This window comes from Macaca nemestrina, chromosome 13, assembly GCF_043159975.1.
Source record: "Macaca nemestrina isolate mMacNem1 chromosome 13, mMacNem.hap1, whole genome shotgun sequence".
NCBI classification, from domain to species: Eukaryota; Metazoa; Chordata; class Mammalia; order Primates; family Cercopithecidae; genus Macaca; species Macaca nemestrina.
In genome coordinates this window covers 104,204,444-104,215,842 of record NC_092137.1, presented here as the reverse complement: position 1 = coordinate 104,215,842, position 11,399 = coordinate 104,204,444, and the positions used below count along the sequence as shown (strand labels likewise).

Sequence of the window (11,399 nt, the reverse complement as noted above, 5' to 3'; positions counted from 1 at the left end):
TTTCAGGAAAAAAAAAAAACACAAAAAAACCCTGAAAAGAAATAGAAAAGAATAATCAATATTGAGGAAAGAAAAGCAAAACAATTACCATCACAACAAAAATGTGTTGGTGAAAGCTGACTCTCATCTGTGCTAAATATTAACTTTAGCAAAGACTACAAAGCAGTTACTGTACAGATGTTCAAAGAATTATTTTTGAAGCTACAATTGAAGACTTCAGAGGAAAATATAAGTACAATGATTCAGCATGTGGACACTAAAAAAAGAAAAAGTCTAAAATTCTGAGAGTTAGTATGACAAATGACCAAAGGATAATTCTAGAAACCAAATGTATAATAATCAAATTAAAAATGTATCAGATACGTGCTCACTTCGGCAGCACATATACTAAAAGTGGAACAATACGGAGAAGACTAGCATGGCCACTGCCAAGGATGACACGCAAATCCATGAAGCGTTCCATATTTTTACTCTTAGCGGTGGACGACTTGGTTCATGCGTTGATGAAGAACACAGCTAGCTGCGAGAATTAATGTGAATTCCAGGACACCTTGATCATTGACACTTCGAATACACTTGCAGCTCTGAGACTACAAAAAAAAAAAAAAGTATTAGATAGGTTCAATAGCAGTCTCAGATGACAGAAAAATCAGCGAACTTGAAAATAAAGAGAAATTAATAGAAATTACTGAATCTAAAGAAAGAAAAAAAAAGCATTTCAGAACTATATTCTACAGTTCCTCCTTGACAGTGAATATACACAAACTTCATTCAGTTACATGCTTAATATTTGTGCCCTTTACTCTGGGATTTTATCAACTAAAATAAAACTAATTTAAAAATCTAAGCCGGGCTCGGTGGCTCACGCCTGTAATCCCAGCACTTTGGGAGGCCAAGACGTGCGGATCACGAAGTCAGGAGATGGAGACCATCCTGGCTAACACTGTGAAACCCCGTCTCTACTAAAAATACAAAAAATTAGCTGGGCGTGGTGGCGGGCACCTGTAGTCCCACCTACAGGGGAGGCTGAGGCAGGAGAATGGCGTGAACCCGGGAGGCGGAGCTTGCAGTGAGTGGAGATCGTGCCACTGCACTCCAGCCTGGGCCACAGAGCGATACTCCATCTCAAAAAAAAAAAAAAAAAAAAAAAGAAAAAATCTACATGCTAAAATAAGTATGAAAATAATAACTAAGAATAACTGACCAGGTGCGGTGACTCATGCCTGTAATCCCAGCTCTTTGGGAGGTCGAGGTGGGAGGATCACTTGAAGTCAAGAGTTCGAGACCAGCCTGGGCAACATAGTGAAACCCCATCTCTACCAAAAATACAAAAATTAACCAGGCATGGTGGTGCATGCCAGTAATCTCAGCTAGCTGGGGAGGCTGAGGCAGGAGAATCACTTGAACCTGGGAGGTTGAGGTTGCAGTGAGCCAAGATCCTGCCACTGTGCTCCAGTCTGGGTGGGTGACAGAGTAAGTGAAACTCTGTCTCAATACACACACACACACACACACACACACACACACACACACACACAAATTAAATAAATAAGAATAACCAAATATTTATGGAAGCTCAGCCTATTAAAGACAAGTGTAAAATGTGTTTGGGAAAGTGAAAACAAATTAGAAATCTCTTAGAGGAAATAGAAGAACATGATTAAATATGTCCCTTTTTCTACTCAGGCAGCGCAAACTTTATTAGGTTCCCTCCAAACACAGAGGACACATTACGTCACTGTGCTCACACTGGATGTCCCCATACTCTTGGCTCTTTCCACACCAGTGCACCCACCAGGGGATTTGCATACTGTCCCCTAGGGAGGACCTTCCATTGTGAGTCTGAGATAAAAGCTCAGCTCTAACCTTGCCTTGACTGATCAGGACTCCTCAGGTCACCTTCTCACAATGAGGCTCCCTGCTCAGCTCCTGGGGCTGCTAATGCTCTGGGTTCCTGGTAAGGACAGAAGGGAGATAAGGGAGGAGAATGGGATGGGAGGGTGAGCTCTGGGGACCCCACTGCCTGTCCACATGCACATCTTGACCTACAAGAAAAGGGGTATAACGTTTAGAACTGCAACTGTGAGAAATAGAAGATTCCTCATTCTTACAGTTCTAAGCTTCATATCCTAGAAGGACAAAGGACTTGTGTTCTCGTGAAGAGTGTGACACAGGAAGAGGAGAATAGTGTAGGCAACTTCTTGAGTCTCTTTTGTGCCTCATGAATGTTTTTTTTAAACCTGAATATTTAGGGGTATGAGCCAAAGTCACACACACACAAAATCACTTAGCATAAAGTAAATAACAGAAGGAATATCATTTTAATGGTTCCCAATATTTGTAGATAACCCTGGACTTCTCTCACTATTTCAGGATCCAGTGGAGATATTGTGATGATCCAGACTCCACTATCCCTGCCCGTCACCCCTGGAGAGCCGGCCTCCATCTCCTGCAGGTCTAATCAGAACCTCCTGCATAGTGATGGAAACACTTATTTGCATTGGTACCTGCAGAAGCCAGGCCAGTCTCCACAGCTCCTGATTTATGGGGGTTCCAACCGTTTTGCTGGAGTCCCAGATAGGTTCAGTGGCAGTGGGTCAGGCACTGATTTCACACTGAAAATCAGCCAGGTGGAGGCTGAGGATGTTGGGGTTTATTAATGCACGCAAGGTACACAGTTTCCTCCCACAGTGGTACAACCCTGAACAGAAACCTCCCTTCTTGCTGTGGTTCAGCTGCCCAAATGTGTTGTTTATTTGGAAAGCAGACACCGTAGATTATCTTGGGAGAGTAAAGAGGAAGATTATGGAGAACTCAGGGTAATACATTACAGCTGAGGGCTCTTGACCATCAATATCTCGGTTACATCTCAGGTACCACAATTTTAGTCCCCATCAGTTGCAAGAGTCTTGGCCTGGCAGAATTTGCAGGAGAATGGAGGAAGGTCAAGTGCCCTCTGAACAACCAGTCATGTTGCAAGGGAAAGCTGAATCAAAGCTCATCGTAATCCTCTCTGCCTTGCCTACGTTCAATTCATCAACTAAATTCATTCAGCCTGACAACCACCTAAATGAAACAGATTAGTGGCAATACAAAACTAATACATTCTTGGTTTTGATTTGGTTTAGCAGTTACTAGTGTACATGTACCTTGACAAGATTTGCTGATACTAAAACAGTTTCCCTCCCATCTTCTACCTTCCACCTTATACTTTTCTTGACATACATCTCTGGGACAGCAGAAAGCACAGCATTTTATACTTTTTTTTTTTTAGAGAGTGATTGAGTGTATTTATATTCTAGATGTTTAACTACTAGATATATTTTAGTAAGTTTATGCAAAAACAGAGACCTAATGACAAAAATCTTTAAAAAATCTTATTCACAGTATGTTGAAATGAAAAGAAAGTTCTATGAAATCCAAAGCTGTGTTTTAAAAATAAATATCCAAGTTTAAAAAGATAAAAGAAAAAAGACTAAAAATGTATGTCATATTCAATGGAATCTGGATTAATATAAAATAATGTATAAGCTTATATTTTGCCCCACAATCTATAGCCTCTGGGCAGAGGGCAGTAAACAAGAATGTGAGGGCAGCTGTTACTGTGTTGGTGGTGGTGCACTGGAGTTGATATATGAACCCAAGTGGAAACTCTGCTGTATTTCTTGGGGGGAATCACAGAGTTGTGGGACTCCTGCGTGGAGTTCAAGGCTGTGCTCTGACGCAACGGCAAACTCACAGGGAAGTATTGCATCATGCAGTCTTTAGAGACTTAAAGTTTAGACAAGTCCCTGTCCAAATGTACCTCAGGTCATATCACACATTCCTAGCCAATCCGGCAGGACATAGAAGACCTTGGAAAAGTAGATCCTGCCCCTATCGTTTACCTGGGAATGATTAGAGAAAGAAAGGATCATTCAAGAAAGTTTATAGTTAAAATAAAGATGATGCTGACCAGAGCAGTGCAGGGGCTGGGAAGATCAGGAGGAGGTGTAGCGGTGGGAGCCCAAGGCCCATAGGTCAGACACACATAAAGGAAAATCAGGGCATCATGGTAGGGGAAAACTCATGAGAATGCAGGAGGTTTCACTGTGTCTCTCTAGCTGACCCACCCAGCTACCATTCTCAACCCAGGCTTCAGCAAATGTCCCAAGGAGAAATTCAGCCTGGTGTTAAGGGCTCCACTCATGCCATATAATCCATAGTCTGTAAGGCAGGTACATGCCACTGCCAAAGGTGAGATGAATTCCCCACTCTTGTAGAGATCTTCTGCCTGGGCCAAACCAGAGTCTCCAATCACACTCATATTTGGCAAATTTCACTGAGGCACAAAGTGACAGGATGACACAAGGCAACATACAAAGGCATCTTTCCTCTGTGGAATTTTAGGCTATCTGTTCTTTATTTTTTCCACAACTCTCTGATGTTATGATAAATATGATTTTTTAAATTTAGTTTTGCTCTCCTGCCTTTATTGCAATTCCTGTGTCCATCCCTATTCCTTACTACTTCACTATTGAAAGTAAATAGTTCAATTAAATTACAAAGTGGGAATGTCACTTTGAATATTATATTGCAAAACATTCACATCTAGATCAATAAATGCATATGGCACAGGGAAATGAAGGAAAAGACAACTGCAGAAATGATAGTGATCTGATCAGTGTTTACAGTAATTGATACTGAATACCAAACATGAAATACTGAATTTAATATTCCAGTAATGTATGCAGAAATTACACACATATATGCTTTAAATATACTACATTTACAATAGTACTTTAATATTATTTGGTCCTAAAAGGCTATATGTATTATTTCATCATGTTACAGTAGAAGTAGATAGTTTGAATTAACAAATCAAAATGATCCTGCTTTTGATAAAGGACATAAGCTATGTGGAAGATGGCTGCCTATTCCAAGAAAATATATCCAGTGGCAAGTGCATTTAATATATCTATGTATTACTATCTTTGCTGAGTATGAAATTGTATGACAACATTTACATGTAAGCAAAAGAACCCAAAAGGAACTCAATCCCTCCAATGGAAAATAAATATCAGTAAGTAATTTGACATCTTTGGGGGCCTTTGAAAAGGAAAGAAATAAAATGAGGCAAAATGAATATGCAAATAAATACTGTTTGTAAAACAACAAAATATTAGGCAGTTACATATCAGTAGTACTCTATAAAAAAATGTTAAAGACAATTCTGCAACAGAAAGAATGTAAGACTAAATAGAAACATAAAGATATATAAGAGATGGACACAGGAAAGGATATATATGAATAAATACAAATTAATATTTGTGCACAATGATATATGTCATGGTTTGTGAATTTTGCAATGCATATATAACTGAATGGCATGAAAAATAACATAAAAAGTAGTGCAAATGGAATTTTAAAATCTAACTCTATTTCAGGAAGTGGTAAATTAATATTTGGTACTAGGAAGTAATAAGTTGAGGATAGCTGCTATGTAATAAATGATTGTATATTTAACAAGTTAATGTAAGGAAAAAGATAATAAAATGTCTAATCCAAAGGAAAACAAGAAAGCAGGAAATCTGAAAAAAAAAAAAGGATGGTAGATTTAACTCTAACTACCAGTAATTTAGACATCATAAACAGACAAATTTCTCTAAATAAAATTTTTTATCAAACAAGATTAAAATGAAAGGTTTATGCTGCTTATAAAATACTGCAATGAGATCATAAAATGGCTTGAAAAATTAAAAAATGGAAAGTACAAATCATGCAAAAACCGAATTAACGAAATCTGACTTATACTTTAAGGCAAGGGAGAAAAAGGGACTTTTCATAATGATAAATGGGTAAATCTATTAGGAAATCATTAAAATGCTAAATCTACATAGACCCAAAATATAACTTTAAAATATATATAAATTGAAAATTGATTAAATAAAGTAAGAAAAAGTCAACTCCATCTTATGGTGGGAGACTTTATGCTCAAGAGATGATAGAAAAGCACAAAATAACATAATAAGGATTTAAAAGATTTGATTAGTATCATTACCACATTTGACATCGTTAAAGAAGAAAAAAAAGTATATGGTCACCTCAATTGGTATAGAAAGAAGCACTGGACAAAATTTAGACCCTGTTTATGCAAAAATGTCCTAGAAAATTTGAAATGGAAAAAACCTTCCTTACCTCTCAGAGAATACACAGGCAGACAGGCAGACAGACAGCAGACACACATACACACACATACACACACACACACAATCACATTAAATACTGAAAAATTGTTTTTCTTATTTTGGAATTAGATATTTTTAAAAGATGTAAAGTATCGTCATTCCCAGATAATACTGTACTGGATGTCTTACGAGTACAAAGGGCAAGAAAAAGAAATAAAATGCATGAGTACTGGAAATAAAGAAAATGAATAGTTATTATTTGTAGATGGTATGATTGTTTGGATAGTAAACCAAAACCATAATCTAGAGGTCTTCTTTAACATTTTAATAATGTTTTGTACAGTGTCAAGACTTCACATCTTAGGCCCGCCCCAGTGGCTCACACCGATAATCCCAACACTTTGGGTGGATGAGGCAGGAGACTGACATGAGGCCAGGAGTTTAAGACAAGCCTGGCCAACATGGTGAAATCCTGCCTCTACTAAAAATACCAACATTAGCCTGCCGTGGTGATGCACACCTGTAATCCCAGCTACCCAGGAGGCTGAGGCACGATAAGAGCTTGAACCCGGGAGGCAGTGAGCCGAGATTGCGCCATTGCACTCCAGCCTGAGTGATAGAGTGAGACTGTCTTAAAAAAAAAAAAAAAAAAAAAAAAAAGCCGGGCACGGTGGCTCAAGTCTGTAATCCCAGCACTTTGGGAGGCGGAGGCGGGCGCATCACGAGGTCAGCAGTTCAAGACCAGCCTGGCCAACATGGTGAAACCCCATCTCTACTAAAAAATACAAAAATTAACCAGGCGTGGTGGCGCCCGCCCGTAATCCCAGCCCAGGAGGGAGACTGAGGCAGGGGAATCGCTGGAATCCGGGAGGCGGAGGTGTCAGTGAGCCGAGATCACACCACTGTACTCCAACCTTGGAGACAGAGTGAGACTCCATCAAAAAAAAAAAAAAAAAAAAAAAAAAAAGATTTCACATCTTTTATTATGTCTATTAATAAGAATTTAATGTTTTATGATGCTTTTTAAAAAGCATATTTTACAATTCCATCTCCAATTTGTTGCTGGTATGATCGGTTTTTACACATGGTTTTTATATTTATTGATTTTTCTAAATGTATTTATTCATTCAAAAATATGTATTTGCCTTTACTACATTCACCTGATTTTTAAATGTCCTTTGAATCCTATACTAGCTAATAGCATTAAATGAACTTTTAGAAATAAAATTATATATGTTCCTTACAAAAATTCTATGGGCATCCCTACCAGATTTAGATACTTGATTTTCTGAATTTATTTTCGAAAATAAGTTCTCTGTTTATTATTGGTTCACCAAGAAAAAAATAAATAAATATTTTCCCATTAACACCTTATTCTCTAGGAGAAATCATCATCTCTATGTAACTATTTTTGCAGACTGCAAGCCCATTTGCTGGTTGTCTGCTGATGCTCTTGGCATAAAAATACAACAGTGAGTTCTAGAGAAGACCTGATCCTGTGCTGCCTGGATCATAAGGGAGAGATCATTAAAATAATGGAGTATATACCTGAAATTTTGAATAGTCAAGCATTCCAATCAGTGTATTATTTTCCCAGAATGTATTTATTGAAGATTCAAAGCACAAAAAGAATGCAATTTAGCAAGCATTTACTTAATCGGGTAAGGATGACGCAGTATTTAATAAAATACCTTCTAGAGCTGTGGTCAAGACAGATTTTGGTGCTCCTTCTTGTTTCAGTAAAAAAAAGACAATGAATTGTTGATTTCTCCCATGTGCCTAGGAAAGGAGAGTCGCAACACATTCTAGATATAACTAATTCTGTTGTAGAACAAAAACCAGTGATATCTTCTCAGTAGCATTTTTTTTGTCTAATATGTAAACTTACAAAATAATTATTAATTAATAAAGAATTATAGATGCTTTAAAATTATGCATTTTCAAATATGTTCCTAGGTGCCTCTTTTCTTGCAGTCAAGAAATTAACTTACAGTTCAAATATGAATTCACCTGATAAGAATAGTGTGTCTTAACAAATATTACAGCACATTGCACCAAACCTTCTACATATCTAGGACTCAAAAAATGTACTTGACACATTTTAAAACATGAAAATATTATTAAATTAGTACCTCACATTTAATTAATCTTTTAAGGTAATTTGTGCATTGGTTTTTTGTTAGACATATCAATTCTTCAATTTTTTATTTCTATATTTGAATTAATTTAAATATATTTAAATTGGTTTAATAACATTATAAAATCAAATTTCTATAAGCAACAAGGAAGTAAACTCTATAAAATGTATCAAATACTTAACCATAAATGTTTGTAATAAACTCTGAAATAAAGATTACAATATTATATTGAAACAGTGGCAAGTTCATAAAGAAGTATGTTAATGCTCACAATAATGAATAACAAATTAAAGGTAAAACTGACCTGTATATAATCGCATTACTTTATCCAGTCTATCACTGATGAACATTTAGGTTGACTCCATGTCTGCTACTGCAAATAGTGCTGAAATGAACATTCATGCCCATATGTCTTGATAATAGAACAATTTATATTCCTTCGCATACTTACACACTAATGAGATTGCTGAGTCTAATGGTAATTCTGTCTTTAGCTCTTTGAGGAATTGCCACACTGTCTTCCACAATGGTTGAACTAATTTATATTTCCACCAAGAGTATGTAAGCATTCGTTTTTCTCCACATCCTCTCCAGCATTTATTTATTGACTTTTTAGTAATACCAGTTCTGACTGGTGTGAGATGATATCTCATTGTGGTTTTGATTTGCATTTATCTAATAATCAGTGATATTGGACTTTTTTCCACATGACTGTTGGCCACATGTATGCCTTTTGAAAAGTATCTGTTCATGTCCTCTGCCCACTTTTTAATGGGGCTATTTTTTTCTTTTACATTTGCTTAAGTTATTTATAGATGCTGGATATTAAACTGTTGTCAGATGCAGAGTTGGCGAATGTTTTCTCCCATTCTGTAGGTTGTCTGTTTATTCTGCTGATAGTATATTTGGCTGTGCAGAAGTTCTTTAGTATAATTAAATCCCATTTGTCAATTTTTGCTTTTGTTGCAATTGCTTTTGGTGTCTTTGTAATGAAATCTTTGCTCATGTCTATGTCTTGAATGGTATTGCCTAAGTTGTCTTCCAGGATTTTTAGAGTTTTTGAGTTTTATGTTTAAGTCTGTAATCCATCTTTAGTTAATTTTTGTATATGGTTTAAGGAAGGGGTCCAGTTTCAACCTTCTACATATGGCTACCCAGTTATCCCAGCACAATTTCTTGAATACAGAATCCTTTCCCCATTGCTTGCTTTTGTTAAATTTGTCAAAAAGATCCGATAGTTGTAGGTACGCAGTCTTATTTGCAGGTTCTCTATTCTGTTCCATTGATCTATGTATCTCTTTTTGTACCAGTACCATGCTGTTTTGATTACTGTAGCCTTGTAGTATAGTCTGAAGTCAGGTAGTGTAATGCCTCCAGCTTTGTTCTTTTTGTTTAGAATGGCTTGGCTATTTGGGTTCTTTTTTGGTTCCATACAAATTTTAAAACACTTTTTTTCTAGTTTGTAGAATAATCACAATGGTACTTTAATGATAATAGCATTGAATATATAAATTGCTTTGGGCAATATGGTCATTATAATGAAATTGATTCTTCCTATCCATGAGCATGGAATGTTTTTCCATTTAATTGTGTCATTTCTGATTTCTTTGAGCAGTGTTTTATAGTTCTCTTTATAGAGATCTTTCACCTCTCAGGCTAGCTGCATTCCTAGGTATTTTATTTCTCTTTGTGGCAATTTTGAATGTTATTGCATTACTGATTTGACTGTCAGCTTGGCTCTTCTTGGAGCATAGAAATATTAGTACTTTTTGTACATTGATTTTGTATCCTGGAACTTGGCTGAGGTTGTTTGTCAGCTTAAGTAGCTTCTGGGGTTTTCTGAGACTATGGGGTTTTCTAGAGATATAATCATGTGAGTCCAGGTGCAGTGGCTAGTGTGTGTAATCCCAGCACATTGGGAGGCCAAGGTGGGTGGATCACTTGAGATCAGGAGTTTGAGACCAGTCTGGTCAACATGGTGAAACCCCGTCTCTAGTAAAAATTCAAAAATTAACTGAGCATGGTGGTACACACCTGTAATTCCTGCTACTCAGGAGGCTGAGGAGGGAGGATCATTTGACTCCAGGAGATGGAGGTTGCAGTGAGCAGAGATTATACTGCTACACTGCAGCCTCGGTGACAGAGCAAGATTCTGTCTCAAAAAAAGAAAAGAAATCATTTTGTATGCAGCAAGGATAGTTTGACTTCCTGTCTTCCTATTTGGGTGCCTTTTATTTCCTTCTTTTGCCCGATTGTTCTGGTCAGTACTTCTAACACTATGTTGAGATCAGGAGTTTGAGACCAGTCTGGTCAACATGGTGAAACCCCGTCTCTAGTAAAAATTCAAAAATTAACTGAGCATGGTGGTACACACCTGTAATTCCTGCTACTCAGGAGGCTGAGGAGGGAGGATCATTTGACTCCAGGAGATGGAGGTTGCAGTGAGCAGAGATTATACTGCTACACTGCAGCCTCGGTGACAGAGCAAGATTCTGTCTCAAAAAAAGAAAAGAAATCATTTTGTATGCAGCAAGGATAGTTTGACTTCCTGTCTTCCTATTTGGGTGCCTTTTATTTCCTTCTTTTGCCCGATTGTTCTGGTCAGTACTTCTAACACTATGTTGATAGGATTGGTGGAGAGAGGGCATCATTGTCTTGTTACAGTTTTAAAGGGAAATGCTTCTAACTTTTGCCCACTCAGTATGATGCTGGCTGTGGCTTCGTCCTAGATGTCTCTTATTATTTTGAGATATGTTCCTTCAATACCCAGTTTGTTGAGAGTTTTTAACATAAAGGGATGTTAAATTTTATCAAATGTCTTTTCTGCATCTATCGAGATAATCAAGCCATTTCTGTGTTTAGTTCTGTTTATGTGATGAATTATATTTATTGATTTGCATATGTTGAACCAAACTTATATCCTGGGGATAAAGTCTACTTGATCATGGTGGATTAGCTTTTTGATATGTTGCTGGATTTGATTTGCTAGTATTTTGCTGAGTATTTTTGTATCAATGTTCGTCAACCATATTGGCCTGAAGTTTTTGTTGTCGTTGTTGTTGTATCTCTGCCAGGTTTTGTAAGATACTGGCCT

The 11,399-nt window shown here is 37.1% G+C and overlaps 1 non-coding gene across 1 annotated transcript; it reads left to right on the top strand.

Moving 5' to 3' along the window:
* The first annotated feature begins 363 nt into the window (after positions 1-363).
* Positions 364-469, top strand: LOC112424960 (U6 spliceosomal RNA). The gene has a single exon (XR_003015920.1). It is a non-coding gene; the product is annotated as a U6 spliceosomal RNA (small nuclear RNA).
* Positions 470-11,399: the final 10,930 nt, after the last annotated feature.